The sequence below is a fragment of the Hyla sarda genome, unplaced genomic scaffold (genome assembly GCF_029499605.1).
Source record: "Hyla sarda isolate aHylSar1 unplaced genomic scaffold, aHylSar1.hap1 scaffold_200, whole genome shotgun sequence".
NCBI lineage: Eukaryota > Metazoa > Chordata > Amphibia > Anura > Hylidae > Hyla > Hyla sarda.
In genome coordinates this window covers 159,644-175,991 of record NW_026608660.1, presented here as the reverse complement: position 1 = coordinate 175,991, position 16,348 = coordinate 159,644, and the positions used below count along the sequence as shown (strand labels likewise).

Below are 16,348 nucleotides of genomic sequence, written 5' to 3'. Positions count from 1 at the left end.
CGGGAAGCTGTAAGCATAGAGGACATGCCTGCACCCCATTGGACTTACCTGTGTGGGTTAAATCCGGGTTATTTGACAACCTATGGCGGTGATGGTTCTGCTCAGGCAGAGCAGTGCTGATGCTCCTCATAAAGCTGTCGCTGCTGTGAAGGTTCTAGGTGACATCACAAATCCCTATGGTTACATACACAACAAAGCTGGGTTGTTGTTGTTTACACTCTGCAAGGCCTGTGGAAGTGAGTGACATCATAGCACTGTAGTTCTGAGGGTTCTAGATGGATGCAACAATCTCCTGTTGCTTCTATGAAGGCCATAATAGACGACATCACCAAACAGCTCCATAGTCACATACACAGCAAAGGAGAGATGTTGTTTACACCTAGTGATGTCAGTGGTATTGAGTGACATCACAGCACAGTGCTAAGGCTCCTGGGCCTGGACACAGCAGCGGCTGCAATATCTCAACGGAGAATACGTTTATATATATGTGTGTGTGTGCGCGTATATATATATATATATATATATATATATATATATATATATATATTTGTCCGCCGAAATCACTTTTAAACCCATTTCCACCTTTTTTTCCCTTCTCTTCCTCTTACTTTTTTTTCACGTTTTTTTACGTTTTTCTCCTTTTCGCCTCTTTTCTGGGCGTATTATTCTTCTTTTTCTTCTTTTTTTTCGTCTAATGCATACCCCATCAGTGCAGCAATGCTTATTCAATACCGCCAGCAGATGGAGACACTGGGGGATAATTTTCTAAGGATTTATACTGATTTTTCCTGTCTGAATTTGTCGCACAGAAAGTTGCAGGCCAAATATGTGTGACATTTCTGCGACTTTAGCTTCTAGAGCATTTTTACAACATTATACATAGGTGCTGAATACATAAAAAGCGACTGTTCAGCGACAGACAAGTCGCATCGGCTGAAAGTAGGCCAGAATGTCAGTCCATGTTGGAGCAGGTTTAGATACAGTCTAAAGTATAGATCTCAAAGTCTGTGCACAGAATTTAGCAAGGGCCTCGCACCTTCTGATGCATCAGGTAGGTGCACAATAGCATAGCCTAACCCTCTGTACTTTGGTCTATATTGATGCGGGACATAGACAGCCAGCTGATGACCAATCCATTAGTGCAATGGATGGCTGGAAGCATTTGTCTTTGCCTTTGCAATACCACAGAAGCAATGCATGGTCAATGTACAGCAATGACACACCTGTGTGAACAGCCAGGAGATCCCCCCCCCCCCCCCCCCCCCCCATGTTATGTTACATAGTTACATAGTTAGTACGGTCGAAAAAAGACATATGTCCATCAAGTTCAACCAGGGAATTAAGGGGTAGGGGTGTGGCGCGATATTGGGGAAGGGATGAGATTTTATATTTCTTCATAAGCATTAATCTTATTTTGTCAATTAGGAACATTCAGCACCCACCCGCTATCAAGGCAGCTGCCTATCATGTCATGCCCTACCTGCACAGGTGTGCTGGCTACTCAAATGATTTAATTAAGGAGGCCATTTAGTCAGCAGCAGCAGAAGTCCTGTGCCTGGACGCTCCAACAGCGGCCAGACACAAGCAGAAGCAGCAGAAGCAGCAGCAGCAGCACCACCTTTTGTTTTTTGGCTGCAGCAGCAAGGCCCACAGGGCTGGCTAGCTGGCTAGCCAGCAAGCAGGTAGCAATGAAAGTAGGAATCTTTCTTTTTAACCCTGTAAGGGGGTGGTGCACTGTACCCGAAGATACTGCCATATCGGGTCAATGCATAGGGCGACGGAAGCAAGCTTCGAAATCGGCCCCCGTTCTCAAAAATCCATTTAATATATGGTCCCCAGATAGGGGACGTATCAGATATTAAACTGATAAGAACAGATACTACACTTGATCTTAGCCAAAAGGCCGAGAAGCGATAACCGTGAAAGGGGCGGGCCCAACAAGGTCCCCTTCATGGGCACTATCACTGCTTGCTGTCAGGGAGGCTGCCAGACAATTTTCCATGCACACTCTGGGCTGGGGGGCAGTCAACCACCAGTACACACAGCAGAACCTAAACCCATACCATTATTGCTAAGCAGCAAGACAGGGGCCCATTGCACTCCCACGGGGCCTTTTTAAATGCAATCCATAACCCGGATTTGCCAGGAACCCTTCTTACTCCTCCTACTTGCATGTGACACTGGGCTTAGGATCTGCATAGGAAACACACACACAAGCACACACCTACCTTTGTTGCCTGCAGATGCCTCCTTGGCTGTCCCCAAACGGTATCAAACCAACACCCACGGGAAGCTGTAAGCATAGAGGACATGCCTGCACCCCATTGGACTTACCTGTGTGGGTTAAATCCGGGTTATTTGACAACCTATGGCGGTGATGGTTCTGCTCAGGCAGAGCAGTGCTGATGCTCCTCATAAAGCTGTCGCTGCTGTGAAGGTTCTAGGTGACATCACAAATCCCTATGGTTACATACACAACAAAGCTGGGTTGTTGTTGTTTACACTCTGCAAGGCCTGTGGAAGTGAGTGACATCATAGCACTGTAGTTCTGAGGGTTCTAGATGGATGCAACAATCTCCTGTTGCTTCTATGAAGGCCATAATAGACGACATCACCAAACAGCTCCATAGTCACATACACAGCAAAGGAGAGATGTTGTTTACACCTAGTGATGTCAGTGGTATTGAGTGACATCACAGCACAGTGCTAAGGCTCCTGGGCCTGGACACAGCAGCGGCTGCAATATCTCAACGGAGAATACGTTTATATATATGTGTGTGTGTGCGCGTATATATATATATATATATATATATATATATATATATATATATTTCTCCGCCGAAATCACTTTTAAACCCATTTCCACCTTTTTTTCCCTTCTCTTCCTCTTACTTTTTTTTCACGTTTTTTTACGTTTTTCTCCTTTTCGCCTCTTTTCTGGGCGTATTATTCTTCTTTTTCTTCTTTTTTTTCGTCTAATGCATACCCCATCAGTGCAGCAATGCTTATTCAATACCGCCAGCAGATGGAGACACTGGGGGATAATTTTCTAAGGATTTATACTGATTTTTCCTGTCTGAATTTGTCGCACAGAAAGTTGCAGGCCAAATATGTGTGACATTTCTGCGACTTTAGCTTCTAGAGCATTTTTACAACATTATACATAGGTGCTGAATACATAAAAAGCGACTGTTCAGCGACAGACAAGTCGCATCGGCTGAAAGTAGGCCAGAATGTCAGTCCATGTTGGAGCAGGTTTAGATACAGTCTAAAGTATAGATCTCAAAGTCTGTGCACAGAATTTAGCAAGGGCCTCGCACCTTCTGATGCATCAGGTAGGTGCACAATAGCATAGCCTAACCCTCTGTACTTTGGTCTATATTGATGCGGGACATAGACAGCCAGCTGATGACCAATCCATTAGTGCAATGGATGGCTGGAAGCATTTGTCTTTGCCTTTGCAATACCACAGAAGCAATGCATGGTCAATGTACAGCAATGACACACCTGTGTGAACAGCCAGGAGACCCCCCCCCCCCCCCCCCATGTTATGTTACATAGTTACATAGTTAGTACGGTCGAAAAAAGACATATGTCCATCAAGTTCAACCAGGGAATTAAGGGGTAGGGGTGTGGCGCGATATTGGGGAAGGGATGAGATTTTATATTTCTTCATAAGCATTAATCTTATTTTGTCAATTAGGAACATTCAGCACCCACCCGCTATCAAGGCAGCTGCCTATCATGTCATGCCCTACCTGCACAGGTGTGCTGGCTACTCAAATGATCCAATTAAGGAGGCCATTTAGTCAGCAGCAGCAGAAGTCCTGTGCCTGGACGCTCCAACAGCGGCCAGACACAAGCAGAAGCAGCAGAAGCAGCAGCAGCAGCACCACCTTTTGTTTTTTGGCTGCAGCAGCAAGGCCCACAGGGCTGGCTAGCTGGCTAGCCAGCAAGCAGGTAGCAATGAAAGTAGGAATCTTTCTTTTTAACCCTGTAAGGGGGTGGTGCACTGTACCCGAAGATACTGCCATATCGGGTCAATGCATAGGGCGACGGAAGCAAGCTTCGAAATCGGCCCCCGTTCTCAAAAATCCATTTAATATATGGTCCCCAGATAGGGGACGTATCAGATATTAAACTGATAAGAACAGATACTACACTTGATCTTAGCCAAAAGGCCGAGAAGCGATAACCGTGAAAGGGGCGGGCCCAACAAGGTCCCCTTCATGGGCACTATCACTGCTTGCTGTCAGGGAGGCTGCCAGACAATTTTCCATGCACACTCTGGGCTGGGGGGCAGTCAACTACCAGTACACACAGCAGAACCTAAACCCATACCATTATTGCTAAGCAGCAAGACAGGGGCCCATTGCACTCCCACGGGGCCTTTTTAAATGCAATCCATAACCCGGATTTGCCAGGAACCCTTCTTACTCCTCCTACTTGCATGTGACACTGGGCTTAGGATCTGCATAGGAAACACACACACAAGCACACACCTACCTTTGTTGCCTGCAGATGCCTCCTTGGCTGTCCCCAAACGGTATCAAACCAACACCCACGGGAAGCTGTAAGCATAGAGGACATGCCTGCACCCCATTGGACTTACCTGTGTGGGTTAAATCCGGGTTATTTGACAACCTATGGCGGTGATGGTTCTGCTCAGGCAGAGCAGTGCTGATGCTCCTCATAAAGCTGTCGCTGCTGTGAAGGTTCTAGGTGACATCACAAATCCCTATGGTTACATACACAACAAAGCTGGGTTGTTGTTGTTTACACTCTGCAAGGCCTGTGGAAGTGAGTGACATCATAGCACTGTAGTTCTGAGGGTTCTAGATGGATGCAACAATCTCCTGTTGCTTCTATGAAGGCCATAATAGACGACATCACCAAACAGCTCCATAGTCACATACACAGCAAAGGAGAGATGTTGTTTACACCTAGTGATGTCAGTGGTATTGAGTGACATCACAGCACAGTGCTAAGGCTCCTGGGCCTGGACACAGCAGCGGCTGCAATATCTCAACGGAGAATACGTTTATATATATGTGTGTGTGTGCGCGTATATATATATATATATATATATATATATATATATATATATTTCTCCGCCGAAATCACTTTTAAACCCATTTCCACCTTTTTTTCCCTTCTCTTCCTCTTACTTTTTTTTCACGTTTTTTTACGTTTTTCTCCTTTTCGCCTCTTTTCTGGGCGTATTATTCTTCTTTTTCTTCTTTTTTTTCGTCTAATGCATACCCCATCAGTGCAGCAATGCTTATTCAATACCGCCAGCGGATGGAGACACTGGGGGATAATTTTCTAAGGATTTATACTGATTTTTCCTGTCTGAATTTGTCGCACAGAAAGTTGCAGGCCAAATATGTGTGACATTTCTGCGACTTTAGCTTCTAGAGCATTTTTACAACATTATACATAGGTGCTGAATACATAAAAAGCGACTGTTCAGCGACAGACAAGTCGCATCGGCTGAAAGTAGGCCAGAATGTCAGTCCATGTTGGAGCAGGTTTAGATACAGTCTAAAGTATAGATCTCAAAGTCTGTGCACAGAAAGCAAGGGCCTCGCACCTTCTGATGCATCAGGTAGGTGCACAATAGCATAGCCTAACCCTCTGTACTTTGGTCTATATTGATGCGGGACATAGACAGCCAGCTGATGACCAATCCATTAGTGCAATGGATGGCTGGAAGCATTTGTCTTTGCCTTTGCAGTACCACAGAAGCAATGCATGGTCAATGTACAGCAATGACACACCTGTGTGAACAGCCAGGAGACCCCCCCCCCCCCCCCCATGTTATGTTACATAGTTACATAGTTAGTACGGTCGAAAAAAGACATATGTCCATCAAGTTCAACCAGGGAATTAAGGGGTAGGGGTGTGGCGCGATATTGGGGAAGGGATGAGATTTTATATTTCTTCATAAGCATTAATCTTATTTTGTCAATTAGGAACATTCAGCACCCACCCGCTATCAAGGCAGATGCCTATCATGTCATGCCCTACCTGCACAGGTGTGCTGGCTACTCAAATGATCCAATTAAGGAGGCCATTTAGTCAGCAGCAGCAGAAGTCCTGTGCCTGGACGCTCCAACAGCGGCCAGACACAAGCAGAAGCAGCAGAAGCAGCAGCAGCAGCACCACCTTTTGTTTTTTGGCTGCAGCAGCAAGGCCCACAGGGCTGGCTAGCTGGCTAGCCAGCAAGCAGGTAGCAATGAAAGTAGGAATCTTTCTTTTTAACCCTGTAAGGGGGTGGTGCACTGTACCCGAAGATACTGCCATATCGGGTCAATGCATAGGGCGACGGAAGCAAGCTTCGAAATCGGCCCCCGTTCTCAAAAATCCATTTAATATATGGTCCCCAGATAGGGGACGTATCAGATATTAAACTGATAAGAACAGATACTACACTTGATCTTAGCCAAAAGGCCGAGAAGCGATAACCGTGAAAGGGGCGGGCCCAACAAGGTCCCCTTCATGGGCACTATCACTGCTTGCTGTCAGGGAGGCTGCCAGACAATTTTCCATGCACACTCTGGGCTGGGGGGCAGTCAACCACCAGTACACACAGCAGAACCTAAACCCATACCATTATTGCTAAGCAGCAAGACAGGGGCCCATTGCACTCCCACGGGGCCTTTTTAAATGCAATCCATAACCCGGATTTGCCAGGAACCCATCTTACTCCTCCTACTTGCATGTGACACTGGGCTTAGGATCTGCATAGGAAACACACACACAAGCACACACCTACCTTTGTTGCCTGCAGATGCCTCCTTGGCTGTCCCCAAACGGTATCAAACCAACACCCACGGGAAGCTGTAAGCATAGAGGACATGCCTGCACCCCATTGGACTTACCTGTGTGGGTTAAATCCGGGTTATTTGACAACCTATGGCGGTGATGGTTCTGCTCAGGCAGAGCAGTGCTGATGCTCCTCATAAAGCTGTCGCTGCTGTGAAGGTTCTAGGTGACATCACAAATCCCTATGGTTACATACACAACAAAGCTGGGTTGTTGTTGTTTACACTCTGCAAGGCCTGTGGAAGTGAGTGACATCATAGCACTGTAGTTCTGAGGGTTCTAGATGGATGCAACAATCTCCTGTTGCTTCTATGAAGGCCATAATAGACGACATCACCAAACAGCTCCATAGTCACATACACAGCAAAGGAGAGATGTTGTTTACACCTAGTGATGTCAGTGGTATTGAGTGACATCACAGCACAGTGCTAAGGCTCCTGGGCCTGGACACAGCAGCGGCTGCAATATCTCAACGGAGAATACGTTTATATATATGTGTGTGTGTGCGCGTATATATATATATATATATATATATATATATATATATTTCTCCGCCGAAATCACTTTTAAACCCATTTCCACCTTTTTTTCCCTTCTCTTCCTCTTACTTTTTTTTCACGTTTTTTTACGTTTTTCTCCTTTTCGCCTCTTTTCTGGGCGTATTATTCTTCTTTTTCTTCTTTTTTTTCGTCTAATGCATACCCCATCAGTGCAGCAATGCTTATTCAATACCGCCAGCAGATGGAGACACTGGGGGATAATTTTCTAAGGATTTATACTGATTTTTCCTGTCTGAATTTGTCGCACAGAAAGTTGCAGGCCAAATATGTGTGACATTTCTGCGACTTTAGCTTCTAGAGCATTTTTACAACATTATACATAGGTGCTGAATACATAAAAAGCGACTGTTCAGCGACAGACAAGTCGCATCGGCTGAAAGTAGGCCAGAATGTCAGTCCATGTTGGAGCAGGTTTAGATACAGTCTAAAGTATAGATCTCAAAGTCTGTGCACAGAATTTAGCAAGGGCCTCGCACCTTCTGATGCATCAGGTAGGTGCACAATAGCATAGCCTAACCCTCTGTACTTTGGTCTATATTGATGCGGGACATAGACAGCCAGCTGATGACCAATCCATTAGTGCAATGGATGGCTGGAAGCATTTGTCTTTGCCTTTGCAATACCACAGAAGCAATGCATGGTCAATGTACAGCAATGACACACCTGTGTGAACAGCCAGGAGACCCCCCCCCCCCCCCCCCCATGTTATGTTACATAGTTACATAGTTAGTACGGTCGAAAAAAGACATATGTCCATCAAGTTCAACCAGGGAATTAAGGGGTAGGGGTGTGGCGCGATATTGGGGAAGGGATGAGATTTTATATTTCTTCATAAGCATTAATCTTATTTTGTCAATTAGGAACATTCAGCACCCACCCGCTATCAAGGCAGCTGCCTATCATGTCATGCCCTACCTGCACAGGTGTGCTGGCTACTCAAATGATCCAATTAAGGAGGCCATTTAGTCAGCAGCAGCAGAAGTCCTGTGCCTGGACGCTCCAACAGCGGCCAGACACAAGCAGAAGCAGCAGAAGCAGCAGCAGCAGCACCACCTTTTGTTTTTTGGCTGCAGCAGCAAGGCCCACAGGGCTGGCTAGCTGGCTAGCCAGCAAGCAGGTAGCAATGAAAGTAGGAATCTTTCTTTTTAACCCTGTAAGGGGGTGGTGCACTGTACCCGAAGATACTGCCATATCGGGTCAATGCATAGGGCGACGGAAGCAAGCTTCGAAATCGGCCCCCGTTCTCAAAAATCCATTTAATATATGGTCCCCAGATAGGGGACGTATCAGATATTAAACTGATAAGAACAGATACTACACTTGATCTTAGCCAAAAGGCCGAGAAGCGATAACCGTGAAAGGGGCGGGCCCAACAAGGTCCCCTTCATGGGCACTATCACTGCTTGCTGTCAGGGAGGCTGCCAGACAATTTTCCATGCACACTCTGGGCTGGGGGGCAGTCAACCACCAGTACACACAGCAGAACCTAAACCCATACCATTATTGCTAAGCAGCAAGACAGGGGCCCATTGCACTCCCACGGGGCCTTTTTAAATGCAATCCATAACCCGGATTTGCCAGGAACCCTTCTTACTCCTCCTACTTGCATGTGACACTGGGCTTAGGATCTGCATAGGAAACACACACACAAGCACACACCTACCTTTGTTGCCTGCAGATGCCTCCTTGGCTGTCCCCAAACGGTATCAAACCAACACCCACGGGAAGCTGTAAGCATAGAGGACATGCCTGCACCCCATTGGACTTACCTGTGTGGGTTAAATCCGGGTTATTTGACAACCTATGGCGGTGATGGTTCTGCTCAGGCAGAGCAGTGCTGATGCTCCTCATAAAGCTGTCGCTGCTGTGAAGGTTCTAGGTGACATCACAAATCCCTATGGTTACATACACAACAAAGCTGGGTTGTTGTTGTTTACACTCTGCAAGGCCTGTGGAAGTGAGTGACATCATAGCACTGTAGTTCTGAGGGTTCTAGATGGATGCAACAATCTCCTGTTGCTTCTATGAAGGCCATAATAGACGACATCACCAAACAGCTCCATAGTCACATACACAGCAAAGGAGAGATGTTGTTTACACCTAGTGATGTCAGTGGTATTGAGTGACATCACAGCACAGTGCTAAGGCTCCTGGGCCTGGACACAGCAGCGGCTGCAATATCTCAACGGAGAATACGTTTATATATATGTGTGTGTGTGCGCGTATATATATATATATATATATATATATATATATATATATATATATTTCTCCGCCGAAATCACTTTTAAACCCATTTCCACCTTTTTTTTCCCTTCTCTTCCTCTTACTTTTTTTTCACGTTTTTTTACGTTTTTCTCCTTTTCGCCTCTTTTCTGGGCGTATTATTCTTCTTTTTCTTCTTTTTTTTCGTCTAATGCATACCCCATCAGTGCAGCAATGCTTATTCAATACCGCCAGCAGATGGAGACACTGGGGGATAATTTTCTAAGGATTTATACTGATTTTTCCTGTCTGAATTTGTCGCACAGAAAGTTGCAGGCCAAATATGTGTGACATTTCTGCGACTTTAGCTTCTAGAGCATTTTTACAACATTATACATAGGTGCTGAATACATAAAAAGCGACTGTTCAGCGACAGACACGTCGCATCGGCTGAAAGTAGGCCAGAATGTCAGTCCATGTTGGAGCAGGTTTAGATACAGTCTAAAGTATAGATCTCAAAGTCTGTGCACAGAATTTAGCAAGGGCCTCGCACCTTCTGATGCATCAGGTAGGTGCACAATAGCATAGCCTAACCCTCTGTACTTTGGTCTATATTGATGCGGGACATAGACAGCCAGCTGATGACCAATCCATTAGTGCAATGGATGGCTGGAAGCATTTGTCTTTGCCTTTGCAATACCACAGAAGCAATGCATGGTCAATGTACAGCAATGACACACCTGTGTGAACAGCCAGGAGACCCCCCCCCCCCCCCCCCATGTTATGTTACATAGTTACATAGTTAGTACGGTCGAAAAAAGACATATGTCCATCAAGTTCAACCAGGGAATTAAGGGGTAGGGGTGTGGCGCGATATTGGGGAAGGGATGAGATTTTATATTTCTTCATAAGCATTAATCTTATTTTGTCAATTAGGAACATTCAGCACCCACCCGCTATCAAGGCAGCTGCCTATCATGTCATGCCCTACCTGCACAGGTGTGCTGGCTACTCAAATGATCCAATTAAGGAGGCCATTTAGTCAGCAGCAGCAGAAGTCCTGTGCCTGGACGCTCCAACAGCGGCCAGACACAAGCAGAAGCAGCAGAAGCAGCAGCAGCAGCACCACCTTTTGTTTTTTGGCTGCAGCAGCAAGGCCCACAGGGCTGGCTAGCTGGCTAGCCAGCAAGCAGGTAGCAATGAAAGTAGGAATCTTTCTTTTTAACCCTGTAAGGGGGTGGTGCACTGTACCCGAAGATACTGCCATATCGGGTCAATGCATAAGGCGACGGAAGCAAGCTTCGAAATCGGCCCCCGTTCTCAAAAATCCATTTAATATATGGTCCCCAGATAGGGGACGTATCAGATATTAAACTGATAAGAACAGATACTACACTTGATCTTAGCCAAAAGGCCGAGAAGCGATAACCGTGAAAGGGGCGGGCCCAACAAGGTCCCCTTCATGGGCACTATCACTGCTTGCTGTCAGGGAGGCTGCCAGACAATTTTCCATGCACACTCTGGGCTGGGGGGCAGTCAACCACCAGTACACACAGCAGAACCTAAACCCATACCATTATTGCTAAGCAGCAAGACAGGGGCCCATTGCACTCCCACGGGGCCTTTTTAAATGCAATCCATAACCCGGATTTGCCAGGAACCCTTCTTACTCCTCCTACTTGCATGTGACACTGGGCTTAGGATCTGCATAGGAAACACACACACAAGCACACACCTACCTTTGTTGCCTGCAGATGCCTCCTTGGCTGTCCCCAAACGGTATCAAACCAACACCCACGGGAAGCTGTAAGCATAGAGGACATGCCTGCACCCCATTGGACTTACCTGTGTGGGTTAAATCCGGGTTATTTGACAACCTATGGCGGTGATGGTTCTGCTCAGGCAGAGCAGTGCTGATGCTCCTCATAAAGCTGTCGCTGCTGTGAAGGTTCTAGGTGACATCACAAATCCCTATGGTTACATACACAACAAAGCTGGGTTGTTGTTGTTTACACTCTGCAAGGCCTGTGGAAGTGAGTGACATCATAGCACTGTAGTTCTGAGGGTTCTAGATGGATGCAACAATCTCCTGTTGCTTCTATGAAGGCCATAATAGACGACATCACCAAACAGCTCCATAGTCACATACACAGCAAAGGAGAGATGTTGTTTACACCTAGTGATGTCAGTGGTATTGAGTGACATCACAGCACAGTGCTAAGGCTCCTGGGCCTGGACACAGCAGCGGCTGCAATATCTCAACGGAGAATACGTTTATATATATGTGTGTGTGTGCGCGTATATGTATATATATATATATATATATATATATATATATATATATATATATATATATATATATTTCTCCGCCGAAATCACTTTTAAACCCATTTCCACCTTTTTTTCCCTTCTCTTCCTCTTACTTTTTTTTCACGTTTTTTTACGTTTTTCTCCTTTTCGCCTCTTTTCTGGGCGTATTATTCTTCTTTTTCTTCTTTTTTTTCGTCTAATGCATACCCCATCAGTGCAGCAATGCTTATTCAATACCGCCAGCAGATGGAGACACTGGGGGATAATTTTCTAAGGATTTATACTGATTTTTCCTGTCTGAATTTGTCGCACAGAAAGTTGCAGGCCAAATATGTGTGACATTTCTGCGACTTTAGCTTCTAGAGCATTTTTACAACATTATACATAGGTGCTGAATACATAAAAAGCGACTGTTCAGCGACAGACAAGTCGCATCGGCTGAAAGTAGGCCAGAATGTCAGTCCATGTTGGAGCAGGTTTAGATACAGTCTAAAGTATAGATCTCAAAGTCTGTGCACAGAATTTAGCAAGGGCCTCGCACCTTCTGATGCATCAGGTAGGTGCACAATAGCATAGCCTAACCCTCTGTACTTTGGTCTATATTGATGCGGGACATAGACAGCCAGCTGATGACCAATCCATTAGTGCAATGGATGGCTGGAAGCATTTGTCTTTGCCTTTGCAATACCACAGAAGCAATGCATGGTCAATGTACAGCAATGACACACCTGTGTGAACAGCCAGGAGACCCCCCCCCCCCCCCCCATGTTATGTTACATAGTTACATAGTTAGTACGGTCGAAAAAAGACATATGTCCATCAAGTTCAACCAGGGAATTAAGGGTTAGGGGTGTGGCGCGATATTGGGGAAGGGATGAGATTTTATATTTCTTCATAAGCATTAATCTTATTTTGTCAATTAGGAACATTCAGCACCCACCCGCTATCAAGGCAGCTGCCTATCATGTCATGCCCTACCTGCACAGGTGTGCTGGCTACTCAAATGATCCAATTAAGGAGGCCATTTAGTCAGCAGCAGCAGAAGTCCTGTGCCTGGACGCTCCAACAGCGGCCAGACACAAGCAGAAGCAGCAGAAGCAGCAGAAGCAGCAGCAGCAGCACCACCTTTTGTTTTTTGGCTGCAGCAGCAAGGCCCACAGGGCTGGCTAGCTGGCTAGCCAGCAAGCAGGTAGCAATGAAAGTAGGAATCTTTCTTTTTAACCCTGTAAGGGGGTGGTGCACTGTACCCGAAGATACTGCCATATCGGGTCAATGCATAGGGCGACGGAAGCAAGCTTCGAAATCGGCCCCCGTTCTCAAAAATCCATTTAATATATGGTCCCCAGATAGGGGACGTATCAGATATTAAACTGATAAGAACAGATACTACACTTGATCTTAGCCAAAAGGCCGAGAAGCGATAACCGTGAAAGGGGCGGGCCCAACAAGGTCCCCTTCATGGGCACTATCACTGCTTGCTGTCAGGGAGGCTGCCAGACAATTTTCCATGCACACTCTGGGCTGGGGGGCAGTCAACCACCAGTACACACAGCAGAACCTAAACCCATACCATTATTGCTAAGCAGCAAGACAGGGGCCCATTGCACTCCCACGGGGCCTTTTTAAATGCAATCCATAACCCGGATTTGCCAGGAACCCTTCTTACTCCTCCTACTTGCATGTGACACTGGGCTTAGGATCTGCATAGGAAACACACACACAAGCACACACCTACCTTTGTTGCCTGCAGATGCCTCCTTGGCTGTCCCCAAACGGTATCAAACCAACACCCACGGGAAGCTGTAAGCATAGAGGACATGCCTGCACCCCATTGGACTTACCTGTGTGGGTTAAATCCGGGTTATTTGACAACCTATGGCGGTGATGGTTCTGCTCAGGCAGAGCAGTGCTGATGCTCCTCATAAAGCTGTCGCTGCTGTGAAGGTTCTAGGTGACATCACAAATCCCTATGGTTACATACACAACAAAGCTGGGTTGTTGTTGTTTACACTCTGCAAGGCCTGTGGAAGTGAGTGACATCATAGCACTGTAGTTCTGAGGGTTCTAGATGGATGCAACAATCTCCTGTTGCTTCTATGAAGGCCATAATAGACGACATCACCAAACAGCTCCATAGTCACATACACAGCAAAGGAGAGATGTTGTTTACACCTAGTGATGTCAGTGGTATTGAGTGACATCACAGCACAGTGCTAAGGCTCCTGGGCCTGGACACAGCAGCGGCTGCAATATCTCAACGGAGAATACGTTTATATATATGTGTGTGTGTGCGCGTATATATATATATATATATATATATATATATATATATATATATATATATTTCTCCGCCGAAATCACTTTTAAACCCATTTCCACCTTTTTTTCCCTTCTCTTCCTCTTACTTTTTTTTCACGTTTTTTTACGTTTTTCTCCTTTTCGCCTCTTTTCTGGGCGTATTATTCTTCTTTTTCTTCTTTTTTTTCGTCTAATGCATACCCCATCAGTGCAGCAATGCTTATTCAATACCGCCAGCAGATGGAGACACTGGGGGATAATTTTCTAAGGATTTATACTGATTTTTCCTGTCTGAATTTGTCGCACAGAAAGTTGCAGGCCAAATATGTGTGACATTTCTGCGACTTTAGCTTCTAGAGCATTTTTACAACATTATACATAGGTGCTGAATACATAAAAAGCGACTGTTCAGCGACAGACAAGTCGCATCGGCTGAAAGTAGGCCAGAATGTCAGTCCATGTTGGAGCAGGTTTAGATACAGTCTAAAGTATAGATCTCAAAGTCTGTGCACAGAATTTAGCAAGGGCCTCGCACCTTCTGATGCATCAGGTAGGTGCACAATAGCATAGCCTAACCCTCTGTACTTTGGTCTATATTGATGCGGGACATAGACAGCCAGCTGATGACCAATCCATTAGTGCAATGGATGGCTGGAAGCATTTGTCTTTGCCTTTGCAATACCACAGAAGCAATGCATGGTCAATGTACAGCAATGACACACCTGTGTGAACAGCCAGGAGACCCCCCCCCCCCCCCCCCCCCCCATGTTATGTTACATAGTTACATAGTTAGTACGGTCGAAAAAAGACATATGTCCATCAAGTTCAACCAGGGAATTAAGGGGTAGGGGTGTGGCGCGATATTGGGGAAGGGATGAGATTTTATATTTCTTCATAAGCATTAATCTTATTTTGTCAATTAGGAACATTCAGCACCCACCCGCTATCAAGGCAGCTGCCTATCATGTCATGCCCTACCTGCACAGGTGTGCTGGCTACTCAAATGATCCAATTAAGGAGGCCATTTAGTCAGCAGCAGCAGAAGTCCTGTGCCTGGACGCTCCAACAGCGGCCAGACACAAGCAGAAGCAGCAGAAGCAGCAGCAGCAGCACCACCTTTTGTTTTTTGGCTGCAGCAGCAAGGCCCACAGGGCTGGCTAGCTGGCTAGCCAGCAAGCAGGTAGCAATGAAAGTAGGAATCTTTCTTTTTAACCCTGTAAGGGGGTGGTGCACTGTACCCGAAGATACTGCCATATCGGGTCAATGCATAGGGCGACGGAAGCAAGCTTCGAAATCGGCCCCCGTTCTCAAAAATCCATTTAATATATGGTCCCCAGATAGGGGACGTATCAGATATTAAACTGATAAGAACAGATACTACACTTGATCTTAGCCAAAAGGCCGAGAAGCGATAACCGTGAAAGGGGCGGGCCCAACAAGGTCCCCTTCATGGGCACTATCACTGCTTGCTGTCAGGGAGGCTGCCAGACAATTTTCCATGCACACTCTGGGCTGGGGGGCAGTCAACCACCAGTACACACAGCAGAACCTAAACCCATACCATTATTGCTAAGCAGCAAGACAGGGGCCCATTGCACTCCCACGGGGCCTTTTTAAATGCAATCCATAACCCGGATTTGCCAGGAACCCTTCTTACTCCTCCTACTTGCATGTGACACTGGGCTTAGGATCTGCATAGGAAACACACACACAAGCACACACCTACCTTTGTTGCCTGCAGATGCCTCCTTGGCTGTCCCCAAACGGTATCAAACCAACACCCACGGGAAGCTGTAAGCATAGAGGACATGCCTGCACCCCACTGGACTTACCTGTGTGGGTTAAATCCGGGTTATTTGACAACCTATGGCGGTGATGGTTCTGCTCAGGCAGAGCAGTGCTGATGCTCCTCATAAAGCTGTCGCTGCTGTGAAGGTTCTAGGTGACATCACAAATCCCTATGGTTACATACACAACAAAGCTGGGTTGTTGTTGTTTACACTCTGCAAGGCCTGTGGAAGTGAGTGACATCATAGCACTGTAGTTCTGAGGGTTCTAGATGGATGCAACAATCTCCTGTTGCTTCTATGAAGGCCATAATAGACGACATCACCAAACAGCTCCATAGTCACATACACAGCAAAGGA

General features: G+C 46.1%; 7 non-coding genes across 7 annotated transcripts; all 7 read right to left on the bottom strand.

The window, feature by feature from the left end:
* Positions 1-1,724: 1,724 nt before the first annotated feature.
* On the bottom strand, positions 1,725-1,915 carry LOC130317435 (U2 spliceosomal RNA). Its single transcript, XR_008864551.1, has one exon. It is a non-coding gene; the product is annotated as a U2 spliceosomal RNA (small nuclear RNA).
* Positions 1,916-4,002: 2,087 nt separating this feature from the next.
* LOC130317434 (U2 spliceosomal RNA) lies at positions 4,003-4,193 on the bottom strand. Its single transcript, XR_008864550.1, has one exon. It is a non-coding gene; the product is annotated as a U2 spliceosomal RNA (small nuclear RNA).
* Positions 4,194-6,274: 2,081 nt separating this feature from the next.
* Positions 6,275-6,465, bottom strand: LOC130317432 (U2 spliceosomal RNA). The gene has a single exon (XR_008864549.1). It is a non-coding gene; the product is annotated as a U2 spliceosomal RNA (small nuclear RNA).
* A 2,082-nt stretch (positions 6,466-8,547) lies between these two features.
* Positions 8,548-8,738, bottom strand: LOC130317431 (U2 spliceosomal RNA). The gene has a single exon (XR_008864548.1). It is a non-coding gene; the product is annotated as a U2 spliceosomal RNA (small nuclear RNA).
* A 2,090-nt stretch (positions 8,739-10,828) lies between these two features.
* Positions 10,829-11,019, bottom strand: LOC130317542 (U2 spliceosomal RNA). The gene has a single exon (XR_008864648.1). It is a non-coding gene; the product is annotated as a U2 spliceosomal RNA (small nuclear RNA).
* Positions 11,020-13,134: 2,115 nt separating this feature from the next.
* LOC130317430 (U2 spliceosomal RNA) lies at positions 13,135-13,325 on the bottom strand. Its single transcript, XR_008864547.1, has one exon. It is a non-coding gene; the product is annotated as a U2 spliceosomal RNA (small nuclear RNA).
* A 2,098-nt stretch (positions 13,326-15,423) lies between these two features.
* On the bottom strand, positions 15,424-15,614 carry LOC130317429 (U2 spliceosomal RNA). Its single transcript, XR_008864546.1, has one exon. It is a non-coding gene; the product is annotated as a U2 spliceosomal RNA (small nuclear RNA).
* Positions 15,615-16,348: the final 734 nt, after the last annotated feature.